Source organism: Bombus affinis, unplaced genomic scaffold (genome assembly GCF_024516045.1).
Source record: "Bombus affinis isolate iyBomAffi1 unplaced genomic scaffold, iyBomAffi1.2 ctg00001254.1, whole genome shotgun sequence".
NCBI classification, from domain to species: Eukaryota; Metazoa; Arthropoda; class Insecta; order Hymenoptera; family Apidae; genus Bombus; species Bombus affinis.
This window is the reverse complement of record NW_026109643.1, coordinates 1-19,754: the sequence shown is the minus strand read 5'-3', so window position 1 is coordinate 19,754 and position 19,754 is coordinate 1. Positions and strand designations below refer to the sequence as shown.

Here is a 19,754-nt window from a genome sequence, read left to right as displayed (position 1 = left end):
AAATAACCGGATGCTACAATGAAATGCCTTAGAAAATATCTGACTTCTATCGTAATCGCGTATTGGCGTTGTTAAATTTGTTCACGATCTGTACATTTATACTCGCGTCTTTGTTGCACAATCCTTTGTCTCCTTGATGTTTATCACTGGCCATACGTCTACACATCAAGCATGTGAAAATGCAATTAATTACACGAGTATCATAGATTCTGTTGCTTTCAGAACCCAAGGATAATATCAAGGATAAAATCAATAAGGACGTCGGGGATAATGAAGTCTCCCCGAAAATTCTCAGGGGTTGTAATCGCGATGTGCGGTTTACCAGGTCGTGGAAAAAGCCAAGTGGCACAACGCCATTCGCGCAGACTCAACTGGAACGGCGATTCCACTAAAGGTTGGGAATTCTGTTTTGTTTACTGCCAATTGCTACACTTAAAAACGAAACCTGTTCATTAAATCATATTAGTCATCTTAAATAAGCGGCTTCGTAGTATTATTTCCATTCGACCAACAATTATCTGTGTTTCTTCTTTTTTTCTTTTTTTACTTCCTATTTTGTGGTTGTATTATGTGTACAAGTCACGTGTTTGATCATTAATTCGTTAGTTTTTCATTTTTCCCGTTTTTGTTTTCAACACGGTCGTTAAGAGGATTTATTACATACGCTAAATAGACTTGTTACGTAAATCAACATTTGCGGCGCTTTGAACAAATTTTAATTTCTATTTTGTAATATATTACATTGTGCTCTTCCTAGTTTTTACATTATTTCATTAACATTATTCATTAACATAAAAAGACATTATTTCATATTGTTCCTTTGTGAAATGCTAAATAATTGTTCTATATTTCATGTATAAATAAAACTATTCTTATATATTTTATACTGCATTAATTTCGTCATACCATTGTAGTAACGATGGTAATAATAAAAAATTTATAACTATTGATAAATAGTTATAATTAATTGCTAATAAAAAATAATTATTCAAATTATGTATTGCTACTAATATTGGGGCCCCGGTCACCGGTGATCTTGATGATACCACGGCCAAGTTGAGTGCCGGCCACCGGTGACCCTGTCACGTAAAATAAGAAAGAAATTTAAAGGAAAGAAGAAAACTTTATTTTTTCCTCGTTTATACACTTCTGAACTCTAGCCGTGGCCGTTCGAGACTGAGGCTCTTACAATATTTTCTTACTCTCGGTGACATCTGTTTCTTCTTTTGTTTTTCATCCTTCATTATCCCCACTACCCTGTAGGCGTACGTGACTGTTGCTACGCTTCTAGAACATTCGGTGGAAGGACCGTTAGGACATAGATGAACCCTCAGGTACTCCGGCAATATACATTGTCGCCAAGGTCGCCATGTGTAATGTTCAAGTATCGGCTGTCTGGAGAATGTTTAGAAGTGGTCGCCTAAGGTGACGTCAGGGCAAAAGAATTTGGGGTTACACTCCCCCCTCCTTAGAATGAACTTCGTCCTTGAAGATAGATGGATAGATAGATTCCTTTTCCTCTTTAAGATAGATGGGTGAAATTTTGCCTTGGGTGTTTCCAGGTCGAAGGTTACTTGTGAATCGTTGCTGGTGCTGGGCACAGGTAGAATCGGGGTGAATATGTTGATAGGTGCCGGGTTGATTGGCATCGGAGCGCTGGCTGATGGATTGTTATTTGTCGTGTTTCGCTTGATTTTACAACAGAATAAATGAAAACACAATTTCGGCATTCCTATTTTGATGAGAAAGTATAAGCATATGAGAGCAATGGATAAATATCCTATAATTTGTAATATAGATATTCCCCGTGATTCAACTTGATCGATTCTACGAGCAAAAGTTAGTTGATTCGTTTGATCTTCGATTCCATCCAGAGTGTTTTTGTATCCGTAATTATCGTTAATAAGTTTTGGAGTTTTCTCTAGTTTATTTAGTAAAATAATCCAGTCTGAATCATTAGTTACATTGACTGTTTTGATTTTAATCTCGTAAGAAATTTCCTTGCTACTACCACTGATTCTCATATGGTTATTCTTGTACAATATGTCTACGGTTTTATTAGTTTGTAACAAAGATGGTTTCTCTAGTCTAACAATTCGATGTGTCTTTTCTTCGAAAATGCTCAGATCTATTGGTTTTTCTGGTATAGCTATAAAATGATTCTCAGCGTTTAATGGGATAAAAGTTATATCTTCAATGTTATAAACTACTACCTTACAGAATTTGACAGTGTTTTCTGCGCTTAAGATTTCAGGGTTACAATCGTGCTTCACTCGACGGTCGTGAATCGGCTGAGTTTGTTTGCAAATGTAAAAGTCAGATATAGAACGGCATTGCTTATCCAAGTAGTTTTGATCGACATTGATGTAATTTAGTCCTGACGTTAAAAATATCGGATGAACTACTAAAGGTGCTAAAAACACTTTGTTCGTGAGAGATGGTATGGGATATATTTGCTCTATATCCCATTCCATGTCCATAACTGTTGGTACAGAAATTACAAAGAAAACTTTGTTTTGTCGAGTAAACAATGTGAGTTCTGAGATATCTAAAATATTTTGGAAATTCTCTTCCTTTGGTATAAAAGCGTTTCCTACTGTTTTGCTACCTAGTACTTGGGCGTAATTGTTAATAAAAGTTCCGGGATCAATAATCTGTGGGCTTATTATTCCTTGTTTTCCTAAGATGATTAAATTGAATATTTCGTCGATTTGGAAATGTAAGTCAGAGAGTGAGCTTTCTAGAGCTATGACTTTTATTAAGGTGATCTCGTTTTTGTTAAGCGTTTTAAGTTCGTTTGTTACACCTGTGTCTACTTGTTTCAGTCGCTGGATGACGTCGTTATTTAAAATTCGTTTAATCAAAGCTGTCTGGTTGGCTACTATGGTTTTTAGGCTGTTACCTTCTTCAAAGAGTTTGTCTATATTTTTGTTGATTATATCTAGATCGTTCGCGGCTAGGGTTCCAAAAAGAGTTTTACTAATAGATTCGATAGCGTCTACTAGTCCTCGTCTACTTCTGAGATGAATGTGAGCTAAGGAGCGTAATTCGATGCTAAGTGTTCTGACGTTATTTAGTTTTGCTTGTAAAGAGCGTATTTCTGGTAATATGTTACAGTCTTTTCGTGTCTCGCAATGATTCCTAACTTCGGCTACTCCCTTTTCAATATATCTTACTTGTTCCAATACAGCACTAATATCTAGTCCTATAATAACATTTATGTGTTCGCTATAAAGATATGCTTTGGATCTTTTCTCATGAAATATTCCATTATTGTCAATAGGGGTTATTTTTAATCCGTTAAGGGTGGTAAAGCCGACGGCAAGGGTGATCGTCCTGAAAAATAAGGTTTTATTCTGTTACCGTGGATTTTCTTAACTCGATCTCTAATGAGAATCTCATAATACGGTGTCTTGACTGATTTAATAACGTAGGGTCCTAACCATTCGTCGTCCAATTTATCCGACTTATGATCGTTGTGAAGGAGTATACGATCTCCTTCCTTAAATAAGGTTTGAGTTCTAATGATTTTTCTTGTTTGATCTCTCATGTACCTCTTTCTACTTTGTTCAAGAGTGTTCTTCGCTATCATTCTATATTTTTGCAATTGTTTTTGCCATAGTGCAAACATTTCTTCGTAAGTGTAATTGAAAGTTCGGGATACGGAAGACGGGAGGTTGGTTTTTCTTCCAAATGTTAGTTCGAAGGGTGAAAATCCAGTTGCATCGTGTATCGCGGTATTATACCCTAGGCAAATAAAGTCTAATACCTGATCCCATTCTTTATTAGAATCGTGTAGGCTCGTGCGAATCATGTCTTTTACTGTGGCGTGTTTTCGTTCTAAGGATCCGTTAGATTGAGGATGAAAACTAGTGGTCTTTATATGTTTGATTTTAAATGCTTCCTCGAATTTTTCCATTAGTTCGCTAATAAAGTTCTGTCCCTGGTCTGTTAGTATCGTTTTGGGTGCTGAGAAGATGTAAATGTAGTGGTCTAGTAGTGCATCGATAATCGATTGGTTCGTTGTGTTTTCAGTGGTACTAAAACGAGATATTTCGTTAGGTCATCGTGAATCGAAAGAATGTATCGATTTCCACGTGTGGTTTTAGGCATCGGACCAATTAGATCCATGGCTATCTTTTCGTTTGGCTCTACTGGTGTCTGAGGAATTACGGGTTGTTCCTTGGGTCTGATTCTAACTAGCTTTTGTCGTTGACAAGCTTCGCAATTTTTTATAAAATCTTCTATCCTTTCCATGAGGCGTGGGATTTTGAATTGGTCTTTGATTTTACTATATGTCTTTTGAATACCCAAGTGTCCACTAATGTCGTTATGGTTTTCGCGTATAATGTCTAGAGCTTGTTCGTCAATTATGGTTTGTATTGGTTCGTATGCAAAAGTTATTTCTTCAATTTGGTCATTAATAAACATGAGTGTAACTTTGATCCTAGCTTTTTCGGCTTCGGTAAAACTATTGTCTCCTATCCCAATTTTCTTGTGTTTCTTGGTTAGTTCAAAAATTTTTCGAATCCAAGTATCTTTGTCGAATGGACCTAATGTTTCTCTATTCAATTGATAGAAGGTGTGATCGTTTGGCGTGATTTTAATTCGTCTCGGGGGTGTCGCGTCTTCTGACCATGCGTTAAAGTGTTCTACAATATTTTCGGAGTTTGCAGGTGTGTCTGGGACTGATTTGTCGGTAATTTGGTAAATTTTTCTGGAAAGTGCGTCGGCTGCTGTGTTCTCTTTACCTTTGCAATACTGAATATCGTACTCGTATTCTTCGAGTTTAAGTCTCCATCTAATCAAACGCGAGGAAGGGTCTTTGCAATTTTTGAGCCAAGTGAGTGCTTGGTGATCGGTTCGAATAACGAATCGTCTTCCTAACAGGTATTGCCTGAGTCTCTTAACTGCCCATACGATAACTAATAATTCCTTTTCTGTGGTAGAATAATTTTTCTCTGGGGGGTTGAGTGTCCGTGATATGTAACAACAAGGATGTCCGTCTTGTGATAAGATTGCGCCTATTCCTTCATTGGAAGCGTCTGTGGTGAGTGGGAATGTTTTCGTGTAGTCTGGGTATGCTAAAACTGAGGCTGAGCATAGCTTTTCTTTTAGTGTGTCAAAGCTTGTCTGTTGCGTTTCTGTCCATCTAAAAGGATTGTCTTTCTTTGTGAGATCTGTTAATGGTTTGGCGAGTTTGGAAAAGTTTTTAATGAATTTTCTGTAGTATCCAGCTAATCCGAGAAATGACTTTACGTCTGTTGGTGTTTTGGGAATCTTAAAGTCTTTAACTGCGGAGATCTTTTTAGGATTTGACTTTATGCCCTCGTGTGTTATGACATGTCCTAAGTATTCTAATTCAGGTTTTAGAAACTCGCATTTGTCGGGTTGGATTTTTAGTCCTAACTCTTTTAATCTTTGCAATACTATATCAAGGTTTTCATTGTGTTGTTGAATTGTACTACCGAATATTATTATGTCGTCAAGGTATACAAAGCAGTATTTGTTCAATAATCCTCGTAACGCGGTATCCATCATGCGTTGGAAGGTGGCTGGGGCGTTTTTTAAACCGAATGGCATGCGATTATAGTGAAAGTTTCCCTGAGGTGTGCTAAAGGCTGTATATTTCTTTGAGTCGGGGTCCATAGGTATTTGATGGAATCCCGAAGATAAATCTAGAGCAGAGAAGAATTTGGCGTTGCCTAATTGTGATATAATGTCGTCGATTGTCGGTAGTGGGTAGGCGTCTTGATCGGTAAGTTCATTTAATTTTCGAAAGTCGATAACTATATGCCATTTCTGTTTGCCTGATGCGTCTGATTTCTTGGGTACTACCCATACTGGACTGTTGTAAGGAGAATCTGATTCTTCAATGATATTTTTATCTAACATTTTTTTCATTTGTTTTTCAATTTCTGCTTTATGGGCTTCGGGAGGTCGGTACGATTTGGTATTGACGATTTTGTTTTCGCGTAGGGTAATAGTGTGTTTTGTTAGGTTAGTACAAGGTAGGGTATCGGATTGTATGTCAAACACGTCTATGTAATGTAGGAGGATCTTTTCGATAGGAATACGAAGTTTGTCTTCAATATGGTCTAGTCTAATTATTTGTTTCATTTTAGCAATTTTATCGAGATCGTGTTCATAAGAAAGATCATTAGTGATTATAGTTGGTTGCTCACCAGTATTGCAGAAACATACTCTCGTCGGAACTTTATCCAGATAAATTGTTTCGATTTTGGTTTGCCCTGGGAGAATGGTTTTCGGCGCCTGGAAAAATATTTCGTTCCCGTTTAATTGTATTGATTCGTTGTTAATTCGATATGAGTAGTTAGAGAGCATAGGTAAACCAATTATTCCGTCTTCTATGAAAGGAAAATCGTCTGGCACAACGTGAAATGTGTTCATGATATTAAAGAATTGAAAGTCTACTGTTTCGTCAGTTTGGTATTTGTCATTGCCCATGTAAAATGTTTTAGCTACTGTCATTTTAGGTTTAAATATGGCACTTGATCTTTTAACTAAATTTATTCCTGCACCGGTATCGATTAAATATCGTTTGATTTCTGTTCCCGATCGAACTCCAATGGATAGAAGTTTTCCTGTTGTTGCGTGTACTCGTACGACGTCTCTCGAGGTTCTGGTAGCGCTGTTTCCTCTTCTCGTCCCGCATTCTCCATGTTTATATTGTAGCTGCGCGGTGGCGGAAGATTTCGCTGACTGGCCGGTTGAAAATTTTCGGCAGTAATTTGCGGTATGTCCTATTTGGTTGCACTTAAAACACTTCATTCTCCCTCCGTTGTTTATTTGAGTGCTTGTCGGCAGGCGATTGAGCGTAGTCATCGGACCGCTCCTAAGTGGGGGTTTGCGTTGTGACGATACATTCCCTCGGGCGAATGAGTGAGCTCTTATTTGCTGGCTGCACTGATTTCCGCGGTTTCGCTCAATTTCTCCGATTAATAGTTCTGCTTCGAACGCGGCATCTTGTGCTTCTTGTAAGGTGCGCGGTTTCATGCTTGATGTTCTGATTTCTATCTCAGGTTTTAAATTTAGTATGAACGTTTTGGTTGCGCGTTCGTTCTCTAGGTCTATCGCGACTGCTCGTCGAATAGGATCGCGGATTTCGTGTTGCAATGCGTATATAAGTTCATGTCGAAATCTTTTGACGTATCCGTGTACTGATTCGTTAAAACTTTGCCGAGTTCTTTGTAATTTATCGCGCGCACCGTTTGAAGTTACGTTAATCGATACGAACTTCCTCAGATTTTCGAATAAGGCGCCGTACGTCTCGATAACCGAATGTCTAATGCTTCTTTCGGCTTCGCCGACAATGCGTTTGGTTAAAATTAATTTCAATAAAGCACGCTTTTCCTTACATTCCGATCTAGCTTCGCTTACCCGCTTGATGAATCCCTCCACTCCAATGTTATCTTGACCGTTGAGGACTGGGATGAACTCGATGCTGGTTTTCGCGTCGAACATATGTCGTTCGTACGAGGCTGATTCTTCTTCCTCGTCCTCGGAGTTCGCTGGGTCGGAGGTTTCTGGAGTTTCTTTGATCCGAACGCGTTCTTCCGGAGACTTCACTATGCGGGTGTCCCGAGTAGTGCTTCTGCTGGCAGAACTAGTATCGTCTGTCATAATTGAGTTGAACTCAGACGTATCTACGGAGGATTGTACTCCTAGCTTGAGTTCGGCCACAGTCTTCCCTATTGGTTCTATTTCCTTGATCCGTTGAGTGCTTTCATCGCGAATTAGTTTATACAAATCATTTATAGCTGCCTTATGTTCTTCGTGCTGGCGCTGCATCATATCCAAAATTGCCCGCAGGTTTGGATCACCGCTAGTCGAAGCGACAGGTGTAATTTTCTTATCGTCCCTTTTGTCCATTTCAGAGTAATAGATCGTCGGAGTCTGACGTTATCGAATGCAATCGATCGATCCTTTTAGAGGAAATGGTTCTACTTACTAATAAAACCGTTTTTCGTAGTCCAGGTTGCTTGATACACCTTTGGTTGGATGTCCCGTAGGCCAAAACCGTAATCTTGTTTTATCCAACGTTGATGTATCCTGGCAGGATTGCCAAAATGTCACGTAAAATAAGAAAGAAATTTAAAGGAAAGAAGAAAACTTTATTTTTTCCTCATTTATACACTTCTGAACTCTAGCCGTGGCCGTTCGAGACTGAGGCTCTTACAATATTTTCTTACTCTCGGTGACATCTGTTTCTTCTTTTGTTTTTCATCCTTCATTATCCCCACTACCCTGTAGGCGTACGTGACTGTTGCTACGCTTCTAGAACATTCGGTGGAAGGACCGTTAGGACATAGATGAACCCTCAGGTACTCCGGCAATATACATTGTCGCCAAGGTCGCCATGTGTAATGTTCAAGTATCGGCTGTCTGGAGAAGTGGTCGCCTAAGGTGACGTCAGGGCAAAAGAGTTTGGGGTTACAACCCCTATGGCATTTAACGTGTTAAATAATGACTGAATGTTTCGCGAATTGTTGAATGTTTCGATGAAAAACAAGAATCACAGGAAAAGTAGTGTAATTTCAATTTTCTCGAATGCTTCAAAATGACAAATGAGACATTGACAAAGAAGGGTAGTTTAGCTCACTATATTTTACGCCGTACTATTATATTGTTTCCATCTAACGATACAAACGTAAATCAAAAAATATCCAATTATTTAAGCTCTCCTAGACCCTTCCAACAACTAATGAATTACATTTAATTATTACTTTAGTGACGAGGGTTAGCGACTACCGCAGGAAAAGGCTGGAACCATATGGAGAGGCCGTATCGCACGAGCTGTTTCTTCCGGACCATACGACGAACGCAGCGTTGAGAGCTCTGGTCCAACGAGACGCGATGCACGAGTGCGCTACATGGCTCGCAGGCGGAAATTCCGTAGCTGTAAGCATCAATTAGACGCGTGACAAACGTCTAGTAAAGATGTGAAATTGAATAGAATCTGGAGATAAATTCAGTATCGAAAGGAGAACGCGTGCCGTTGCATTCGATCGAAAATAATCGCAAAAGTTCAAGAGATTTCAGTATCGAATCGAGAACAACAACACACGCGATTGTATTTGATTGAAAATAATTGAAAATAGTTGAGAAAGATTCGGTATCAACACGAGAACGAGAATACGCTCGGTTATGCTTGATTGAGAGTAATCGAAAAAAGTTGAGAAAGATTCAATGTCGAAACGAATGCAAGCACGCGCGATTGCATTTGATCGAAAATAATAGAACAAAGTTAAGGAAGAATTTTAATCGTTGCGCATTCTCCGACCGAACCGAATCTCGTCGTACGAGTTTTACCTTGCTTAATATTTTTAACAACATGTACCAACGTTCCATGATAGAAACCGCAATAGTTCATGGTGTTGAAAGTAGCTTAAGATCGGCTCGTTATTTTCTCGATATTATGCGCTTTAGAAATAGTCGAGAATTGAACAAATATGACACGAATTCAATATGAAGACTACAACGGTAAAACGTGTCTTCACGTTAAATTTTAAATTCTATGTGGAAACGTATCTTAGATATTATAGGAAACTAATTATTTAATTCTGAAATTAACGGTGCATTTTTCCTTCCAAATTATATCATATTGAAATATTCCTATTTATTCTAATTTATCGTATTCTTTCTATGTGGTCTTGATATATATGTTAACAATAAGAGAAACCAACATGTAAATTCATATATAAATTACTCGCCATAATTATTAGGACATCTACACGTTATAAGCATCGATTGGAACACTTTGACACTTTTCTTTATCTGCTATATCTTACATTACAAAGTACATATGCCGCGAATGAAATAACAGATTTATAACGAAATTACTAGAAAAGAAAAGCACTCCATTCGTATTAAATATCAATATGTGCCCTAATATTTATGGCCGGCGGTGTTCTTAATTGAATAAAGCGATAATTAATTTTGACGAAGGGCCTGTAGCAACATGAAGACACTTTCAGTATTTAAATTGCATTTATCGGGAGAGAAAAACAAAAGTATAGGTTTCATATTCAAATGTGTTTAAATAATACAAATATTAGTTTAGATCATGAATTTATAGCACGTGTCAAAATATGATATAGTTTTGGTTAATTTTGACTTGCATTCTGCTGGTTTACACAAATTATTGGAAAGCTACCTCCTTGTTGCAGCAATCTCTCCAAATATACAATACAAAGAAAGACAACTGAAAATCGATATAGTCTAATGTCTATTTAAATAAAATGCGTAGGAAGAAATATACTGAAATTTGAGTTTGCGAGTCGTCACAGTTAGTTGCATTTAAGAATTTTCCTGTTTGAAGATCCTGGACGCCACGTTGGTGATGCGAGCGCAGCGCGCCGAGGTCTTCGACTATTTTTCCGGGCAGCGGTTATCGCGTCCTCATTATCGAGTGCGTCTGCGACGATCCGGTTGTACTGGAGCGAAATTACAAGGAGATATTGCGGTACAGCGCTTACTATGTTGGCATGGATTCAATAACAGCCGAAGATCTACGATTGAAGATAGCTCATTACATTCGATCTTACGAGCCAATGGATGAGAAGACGTATCCACGAATCCGTATCGCGACCGGCAGCATGGATATCGAGTCCTGCAACGTGTCTGGCCATGTGGAGACAAATGTCCTTGGATATCTTGGAAGCGTTACTGTTGAGCCGCATACTCTTTATTTCTCTCGGGTTGGTAATCCATCAAATTTTACATTTGTCATCGTTTAATCCTCATCTCAAATGTTCTAATCCTAGAAGCTCAGCCTTAGCGTCTTTAGTCTTAATTATAAGAATTTTTCGACAAGTGATAATGATAACGATAATGAAGAAACGTGTTTGTTCTTAGATTACAAGCTGAGTCAAGGACAATTGAGCCAGGTCGTGGCGCTTGCAATTATTAAAAAGATTAACATACATAACTGAGCACTTCATTTAGCATGACGAGCCCTCAATTGTTTACACACAACATGTTTTAAAAGCATACGTATACGTATACGCATACGTAAAAACATACATATTGTATTTTTCAAATCTTGCTATCTTATCAGGGTTTGGTTCCAAAAGTAATTTCTTCTCGCCTGATCGTAATCTTATCATTGCTACGCCTCTCTTTTTGAACGTAATCAGAATATTCTACGATTTGGTAAAACTAAAGCTCTCCCTCTCTCTTTTGATTACAGCACGGCGAAAGCGAGTACAAGGTATTGGGTAAGGTTGGTGGTGACGCAGTTTTAAGCGCACGTGGCGAGAGATATGCACAGGCGTTGGCCACCAAGTTCAACGCTATGCGTATTCCCGACCTGCGCGTGCTAACTAGTCGCCTTCGAAGGACTATCGCGACTGCTCGTGGCGTGGAAGCGCCCCAAGAACACGTGACAGCACTCAACGAACTCCACGCCGGTATCTGTGAGGAGCTGTCTTATGAAGAGATGCAGGAGCATTATCCGCAGGTAATTTCAGATCAAACGCGTCTTCCTCCTCGAAATTTCGTCACTGCTTGCATTGAATTACGTTTCAAGTGTTGTTGACCAAAGGCTTATTCAGACACGGCCAATAGATTAGTGAAATAGCGAATGAAGATAATTTATACTTTTAAGGATGATTCATCGAAAAATGTGTAAATTCGGTTTCACTTACTACTTGCCTAATCTTCTGGCTGTATTTAAACGAGCCTTCAATCGGTTGAATTTATCAGTCCCTAGCTCTAAGAGCTTTAATTTATTTGTGTAGTAAATGGTAGATAGCTGTAACAGTTATCATTGTAGGTTATAGGGTATAACGGTATAAGCTTTTAGGGTATATAGGATATAAGCTTTTTGAATTAATCTAATCGTATCAGTATTATGTTAGAAACATTGTACTATAATTGACACATTTAAGATTAGTATTTGATCAAAATTTTCCCAGTGATCGATTAGTTAATGTAGTTATAATTTGTATTTCAATAAGTTTGGGATCCTAGATATGGAATATTTATTATCTACTAGGTTTGTCAATTTAATTCTCTAAGCGAACAACTTTCAATCGTATCTTGGAAAATGAATAATAACATAAATCTTCACGGATGACTCAAGCATTGAATACTTGGCCACTGGGGAAAAGTATCGAGTGACTTAACGTCTACGTTAACAGTCTGTAACTGATTAAAATTCAGTTGTATGCAAATTTATCCACTTACATCCACGAAATATTTGCTTGACTAATGAGAATGAGCGTTGAAGTTCAAAGAAATATTCCCAGTCAAGTACATAGCACATAGACGATAATCACAATGTTTCACGTTGCTAGATCGAACTCAATCAGTCTGATTAATTTGGACGAAGTTTTAGAACATGGATAAATGAATATTATAATTACAATACGAAGTTGATGTGTACTTATTAACCGTGTATTATAACGAAACTTAAATCATACCATGATTTGAATATTATATCGCAGGTCTGCTTTATTAAAGTTTATGTTTAAAATTAGCCATTGTTCCCTGACTTTGCATAAGCTAGGTTTTAATGCTTTGGGGACCTCGATGTACGAACCATTCTATGACTTAGGCAAAAGTCTATATACTTTAGTATATAGTACATAGATAGCGTATATACCTTCTACATCTCTAAATCAATGCTTTTGCGTAGGAATTTGCATGGCGCGATCAAGATAAGCTGCGCTATCGTTATCCATGGGGAGAAAGCTACATCGACGCCATGCACCGCGTGGAACCGGTTATTGCTGAATTACAGAGATCCAACAACATCTTGGTCGTGTCTTATCAAGCTATTCTGCGCTGCATCATTGGCTTTTTCACAGATAAAAAACCGGAAGAGGTGCCTTACGCTTTGGTGCCACTGCATACCATCATCCGAGTCAGCAGCCAGGGTTACAATTACAAGGTGGACTTCTTCAAGTTACCCATCGAGTGCGTAAACACGACTCGCGTGAAGCCGAATAATTGTAGCGCGGACAGAACCGCGAACGATGCTCTGCTCACAGTCCCAGCACATTTCGACATACCGGATCCTTGGCGAAATCTTGGCAGCGGACCCACTCTCGTACAACAACACTGAGAAACCGCTCGGAGATCCACGATCACGTCGAAAATTCGATGTCTGTTTGTTTGTAACCCCTGGAGCTTTCAGCAGTGATGTCTTCTTGGAATATTTTTGCTTTTGAATTCAGGCAGGGGATGAAGATTTGAAATATCATGCAAGTATGGATTGAATATATTTTTAGTACGTATATATGTATAAGTAGATCGCTTTAAGGTATCTTTAAGAAATACAGATTCGATGAGACGGAAGATGATGATATCGGAGTCAATTCTAGATAAATAGATTGGATAGATCGCGTGAAAGAAACGACATGTAAAATCAAATAATCGTTATCGATACTGGAAATTTATTTCTGAAATATTCTCATGAATTTTCTCATGAATCCCGAGAAACTTAGGTCGTTTCAACTTTGACTTGTTTATCGTCGAGTTCCGTTACCTTCGCGGGATGTACTCCGATTGTCATGTTTTTCCTCGTTGATTCTGTTCCCATTGGCAATAATTTAGTATCCTGCTGCTGGAGCCCTCTATACGTTATGTTTAAGCAGTTTAATTTTAATAATCACATACAAGTCAAATGTTACATTAACTCTAATATGTCGCAGATGACTATCGCAAGAAATATTTTAATTGTACATCGTAAAATTCAGAAAGACAGGCAATCTTTTAAATTGTAGGAATGCGAAACATGTCTTTCGTATTAAATTCTATTTCAAAATATTGATATAATATATACAACGAACACACGAAAGACAGTTTTTTTAGTATTGTACTATTTATAGGTGATAGAATTTTAGATTTATGTATTTTCGTTTGCCTAGTTCCTAGCACAACGATTGTAAGCCTTGAGATTTGGACGATATTAGGATTTTTATTACTGTAAAGTACAATTGAAAGATACTATATCGTAGCGTTATATAAAGTTTGACTATAAAACGGACCTGATATCATTGTTAACAAGGAAATAACGAATATTGTATTTTTCCAGTGTGTATGAGTGTTCGAACGATAGATGTGAGGTGATAAGGTAGTGATTAGTTTTCACAAACACCAGAGTATACCTAACTACGTAGTTTATTAGATACAATACACTTGTTGTCTCGGTTCGCGGTCACTAATAGATCGGCGCCAAGAAGTATCGCTTAATTGCTGCTGCTCGTGTCTCTCGGTAACTAAGAACGCGTCGCTACCCTGTTCGCTATATTTATATGCGTCGGAGTTGACGAAAGGCGTTGGGATTTGAATTTCGAAGATGTTCTCGAAACATCCCAACAGGCGCTGAGCTCTCGACCTTGTTTACAATTGTTGGCTTTTCGGGTAGCTGACTCGAGGGCCTATGATCACGGCAAAAACGACGGATTTGGATTAACGATCGGAACCGCCTAAGGTTGTCGGATCTATAATAAGCTCGTCTTTGGGTAAACACGATTTCTTGTGTAGCGGATTTACTGGGCTAAAACCATTATGAGAAATTGTTATCCAATCATTCGATAGTTAGACGTGGAAGCAGCGTGAGGAAATAACGATGGACAACCGGCGCAATCTGTCGAAGAGCAATCGATCGAATTAAAATAAATAGAAATATCTGATTGATGAAATTCATGTTTAATTTCATTGGCAAATAAAATCTTGTCTCTCTATAAAAATGTATACGCGTAACGAATAGAGTTAGCACGCGCGTTCAACGTTTGAAAATGAAAATAAAATACATAACGCATAGTTTGCTTTGTTATTCCGCGGAAAACTAAATAAATTTGTTGGAAAAATGTTGAAGAATTTCAAGTTGTCCTTAACGCGGTAAAAGGGAGTAAATTGCAGTGACTGCGGTTGAACATTCAAGAATGGAAAAGACGTGGATTTATTCTTTTACAGATGGCTATGAATTCGAATGTGACGAGCTTGGTCCAAGAGAGTGGTTACATTCCGTACATCCATCGCCCAGAAACTTACATAGTACCTGGAATATTATTAATAATCCTGATAGTGGGTGTATTTGGGAATGGAATGATGATGATTACATTGGGTGCGGATTCGGCTGCAAAGAATACATCCACTATCTACATGTTTTCGTTGGCTCTGGGCAATATTTTGGTAAGAAAGGGCAGGATGTGTATATATTATCTCTAATGTATCATTCAAGACCGACGTTAAAAAAAAGTATCTCTGACGTCGAATAAAATGGAAAAAGATTTCGTGCACGTTTGAGAAACGTTCAGATGGACAAGACGTGTCGAGAGTTTCCTCTCGTAAAATATAAAATGTGTTCAAAATTTCATAGCATAAATTTTGTAACAACATATTTCTGTATGAATAATTAACTGGGTAGAATTAAACTAATCTACTATTATTCTTGCAAGCCACAATCAAAAGATTCATCAGCTTACTAACACGGAAGGGATAAATATTTAATTGTACTTCTTGTGGTTATGATTCATACATCTTGAAAAAGCCATCTGCTACCCATTGTATTCCGCGTATAAATATATATAATAAATCAAAATGAATGTCCAATAAGTTGAAAATAAATTGCGACAAAGCTGGAATGGTGAAAATTAACAATCCATGAATATAGATATTCCGAATATAGATGAGAAAAATCTTTCCTTCCTTCGTCGGGATCCTCTTTACATTTCGATTTCCCGTCAAGCGGAAAATGTTGCTAGGACCCCATGTCATTTGTATCCCGGCAAAATATAAATAAATATTTTCTCGATTATAGTGTTCGAACGATCATGCTTTAACAAAAAGAAAATGTGTATTTCACATTTTTAGCCCAGTAAATCCGCTACACAAGAAATCGTGTTTACCCAAAGACGAGCTTATTATATATCCGACAACCTTAGGCGGTTCCGATCGTTAATCCAAATCCGTCGTTTTTGCCGTGATCATAGTCAGATCAAAGGGATACGCGCGACGCAAAAACTCGTAAAATCGCGTTTTGTTTGGCCTGCGCTAAACAAAGATTGCCAAACATGGACACGGCAATGCATCCCGTGTCAACAATGTAAAATAACGAGACACGTATCAACGCCGACCGGAACATTCGGGGAGCTCGCAGGACGATTCAAGCATATACATTTAGACATTATCGTCATGCAATACTCACAAGGCTGCCGATATTGTCTAACATGTATCGATCGTTTTTCACGTTGGCCCGAAGCGATTCCTATACCAGATATGGAAGCAACGACCGTTGCCTCGGCTCTTCTTTCCACATGGATAGCGCGGTTTGGCGTCCCAGCAAAAATAACAACAGATCAAGGACGCCAATTCGAATCCAATCTTTTCAAAGAACTATGCCGGATGCTCGACATTAAGCATTTGCGTACCACAGCCTATCACCCCGCGTCCAACGGGATGGTAGAGCACTTCCACCGGCGGCTTAAAGCCGCAATCAAATGCCACAATTCGAGCAACTGGGTCGAAAGCCTTCCCATAGTTCTTCTAGGCATTAGAACCGCTATCAAGGAAGACCTGAGCGCAACGGCAGCCGAAATGATTTATGGTACGGGTATACGATTGCCAGCGGAATTTTTGTACCAGCAAAACAACCGGCCAACGCGGAATTCGCAAACCGTCTGCGAGAGCGAATGAGCGAGATTAGACCTCTGCCGATTTCACAACACGGCGAAAAGAAAACGTTCATGTTCCGCGATTTAGAAACGTCGCCGTACGTTTTCGTACGTCACGATGCAATCGGAGGCCCACTGCAACCACCGTACGATGGCCCCTATCAGGTTATACAGCGTGGGGAGAAAACCTTTACCATACGGGTGAAGGACAAAAGCGTGAAAGTCTCCGTAGACCATCTAAAACCCGCCTTCATCGTGTCGGAAGATATTGAGCACCTAGAAAGGAGTGCACAATTCCACGACGTGTTTATACCTAGAAAAATCTTCCGACCGCAAAGCAGCGAGCAAGCGCAACAAAGCGACGGAGACGCAAGAGCCCATTACACCACGCGTTCGGGCAGGAGAGTTCGTTTTCCTGACCGCTTTCAAGCGGGTTGCATCGACAATTAAATATTTATCCCTTCCGTGTTAGTAAGCTGATGAATCTTTTGATTGTGGCTTGCAAGAATAATAGTAGATTAGTTTAATTCTACCCAGTTAATTATTCATACAGAAATATGTTGTTACAAAATTTATGCTATGAAATTTTGAACACATTTTATATTTTACGAGAGGAAACTCTCGACACGTCTTGTCCATCTGAACGTTTCTCAAACGTGCACGAAATCTTTTTCCATTTTATTCGACGTCAGAGATACTTTTTTTTAACGTCGGTCTTGAATGATACATTAGAGATAATATATACACATCCTGCCCTTTCTTACCAAAATATTGCCCAGAGCCAACGAAAACATGTAGATAGTGGATGTATTCTTTGCAGCCGAATCCGCACCCAATGTAATCATCATCATTCCATTCCCAAATACACCCACTATCAGGATTATTAATAATATTCCAGGTACTATGTAAGTTTCTGGGCGATGGATGTACGGAATGTAACCACTCTCTTGGACCAAGCTCGTCACATTCGAATTCATAGCCATCTGTAAAAGAATAAATCCACGTCTTTTCCATTCTTGAATGTTCAACCGCAGTCACTGCAATTTACTCCCTTTTACCGCGTTAAGGACAACTTGAAATTCTTCAACATTTTTCCAACAAATTTATTTAGTTTTCCGCGGAATAACAAAGCAAACTATGCGTTATGTATTTTATTTTCATTTTCAAACGTTGAACGCGCGTGCTAACTCTATTCGTTACGCGTATACATTTTTATAGAGAGACAAGATTTTATTTGTCAATGAAATTAAACATGAATTTCATCAATCAGATATTTCTATTTATTTTAATTCGATCGATTGCTCTTCGACAAATTGCGCCGGTTGTCCATCGTTATTTCCTCACGCTGCTTCCACGTCTAACTATCGAATGATTGGATAACAATTTTTCATCGAGCCGGAGAATCGGTAGGATTTCGACGATCAACTACTAGTTCAAAAATTGAAACGATACCAGTAAACGTGCCTTTCTCCCTCGTAAAACTATACAGTCATTTGAATGTATTGTAAACGTTCTACTTTTCGTGTATTCCCATGGAGGTTAGCTAAATTGGTATGTGGACGAATGTGAATTTACGTGTGTGTTTATCACTGGAAATAAAACGAAAAGACTGCACATTCCCGTGGAAGGTAGATAGGCAAAGAAATTGTCCATTTCTTTTGATATTTCAAGAAAACTACCTCGACACCTGTGTGCGCGTTTTAAACAAATTATTTGCCCAATGGCACGTGATAATACCCTGTAATCGGAAGCTTTGTAGTTTGCAGCGATAAGGAGACTATACGAATATATTTAAATTGTATTTCGGCTATGTAGTTATTGGGAAAATTGGAATATTTATAGAAAACTTTTATGAATATTATGTGTTTCATATGAAATTATTATAGTTATATCGGTAAGGTTTGAAAGAAATCTGTAAATGTATATAGAAACTACAAGACATACACTTAAATCGTCGCGTGCCACTAATATTTCGTAGCGATCACAATATTTATTTAAATAATTCATCATGTTGTTAAGCCTAAATATTCAGTCAGACTATTTTTAACATTCATTATGTGTTTAAAATAAGTGTTTATAATATATACTAATTTTTGTATTAAGTATTTTAGTATTTTTCAAGCAATTTTTTATTATCATGTAATTTTTATGTCATGTATACATTTTTATATTATGTACGTATAATAATGTCCCATTAATAGTTCTAATTAAATTCCAAACTGTTTTATATAACACAGACAATATATGCATAAAAGTTGTCTACGGTAAATATTCAAATATATGCAGCGTGGCGAACCACTGTAGGTAAAAGAAGCAAAGAGAAAAGATGTATCATTCGATACCAGATGGATTTCTTTTCACGTGAGGGAAAAAAGGTCCCTTTTACGAGATGAGTGCGATTTCCCTCAGTTATTGATTAAATTTTTGTCTCGATGTTTTAATATCATTCGCCAACAATGCCGCAAAAATCCAATGTGTATTCTTTAAAATAGAAAAACACAGGTAGAGCGACGAGGAAAACGAAGCTCGCACACCCAACAAGCGACATTTCATTGAAATATTGTAGTATCGTGGACAAAAGGCCTAAGATATCGGCCGAATCGTAAACAATGTCGCGAGAGCCGCGGCATCGTCGGGTACATCAATGTGTCGTCGGTCCTTTCAAGTGAACAGTTTCGTGGAAAAGGCCTGCGTGACCCTGGCCACGGGCATTTTCGGGACACGTGCGCGATAGGGCGGGAAAAGACAAAGAGATGCTAAAGGGAGTGTTAGTTGAGCCGCCGGCGAGAACGAATGCAAAAGGCGTACAGTATGAGTTGAGAAGCGAGAGCGTGCGAGTGCAGATGCCGAAGACGAGAGTTGTAGAGTTGCTAGCGTTGTAGAGAGATCGAGTTGTTAGAGTTATAGAGTTGCGAGAGTGATTTGAGCGGAATAAGACTTTTGTGTTTTAGTTCAAGTTGAACATTTATCGTTCTCTGTCCAATTAATCTCTGTTATTTTCATTTATCTTAATAAATAGTATTAGGAGAATTTTACAAATCTAAATTATTCTAATCCTATCCTTTTTCCGATACTACAATATTAGTTTTTTTTTTCCATGAAAAATAT

At 38.3% G+C, this 19,754-nt stretch overlaps 1 pseudogene; it reads left to right on the top strand.

Moving 5' to 3' along the window:
- The first annotated feature begins 207 nt into the window (after positions 1-207).
- Positions 208-19,676, top strand: LOC126928659 (6-phosphofructo-2-kinase/fructose-2,6-bisphosphatase-like; annotated as a pseudogene).
- Positions 19,677-19,754: the final 78 nt, after the last annotated feature.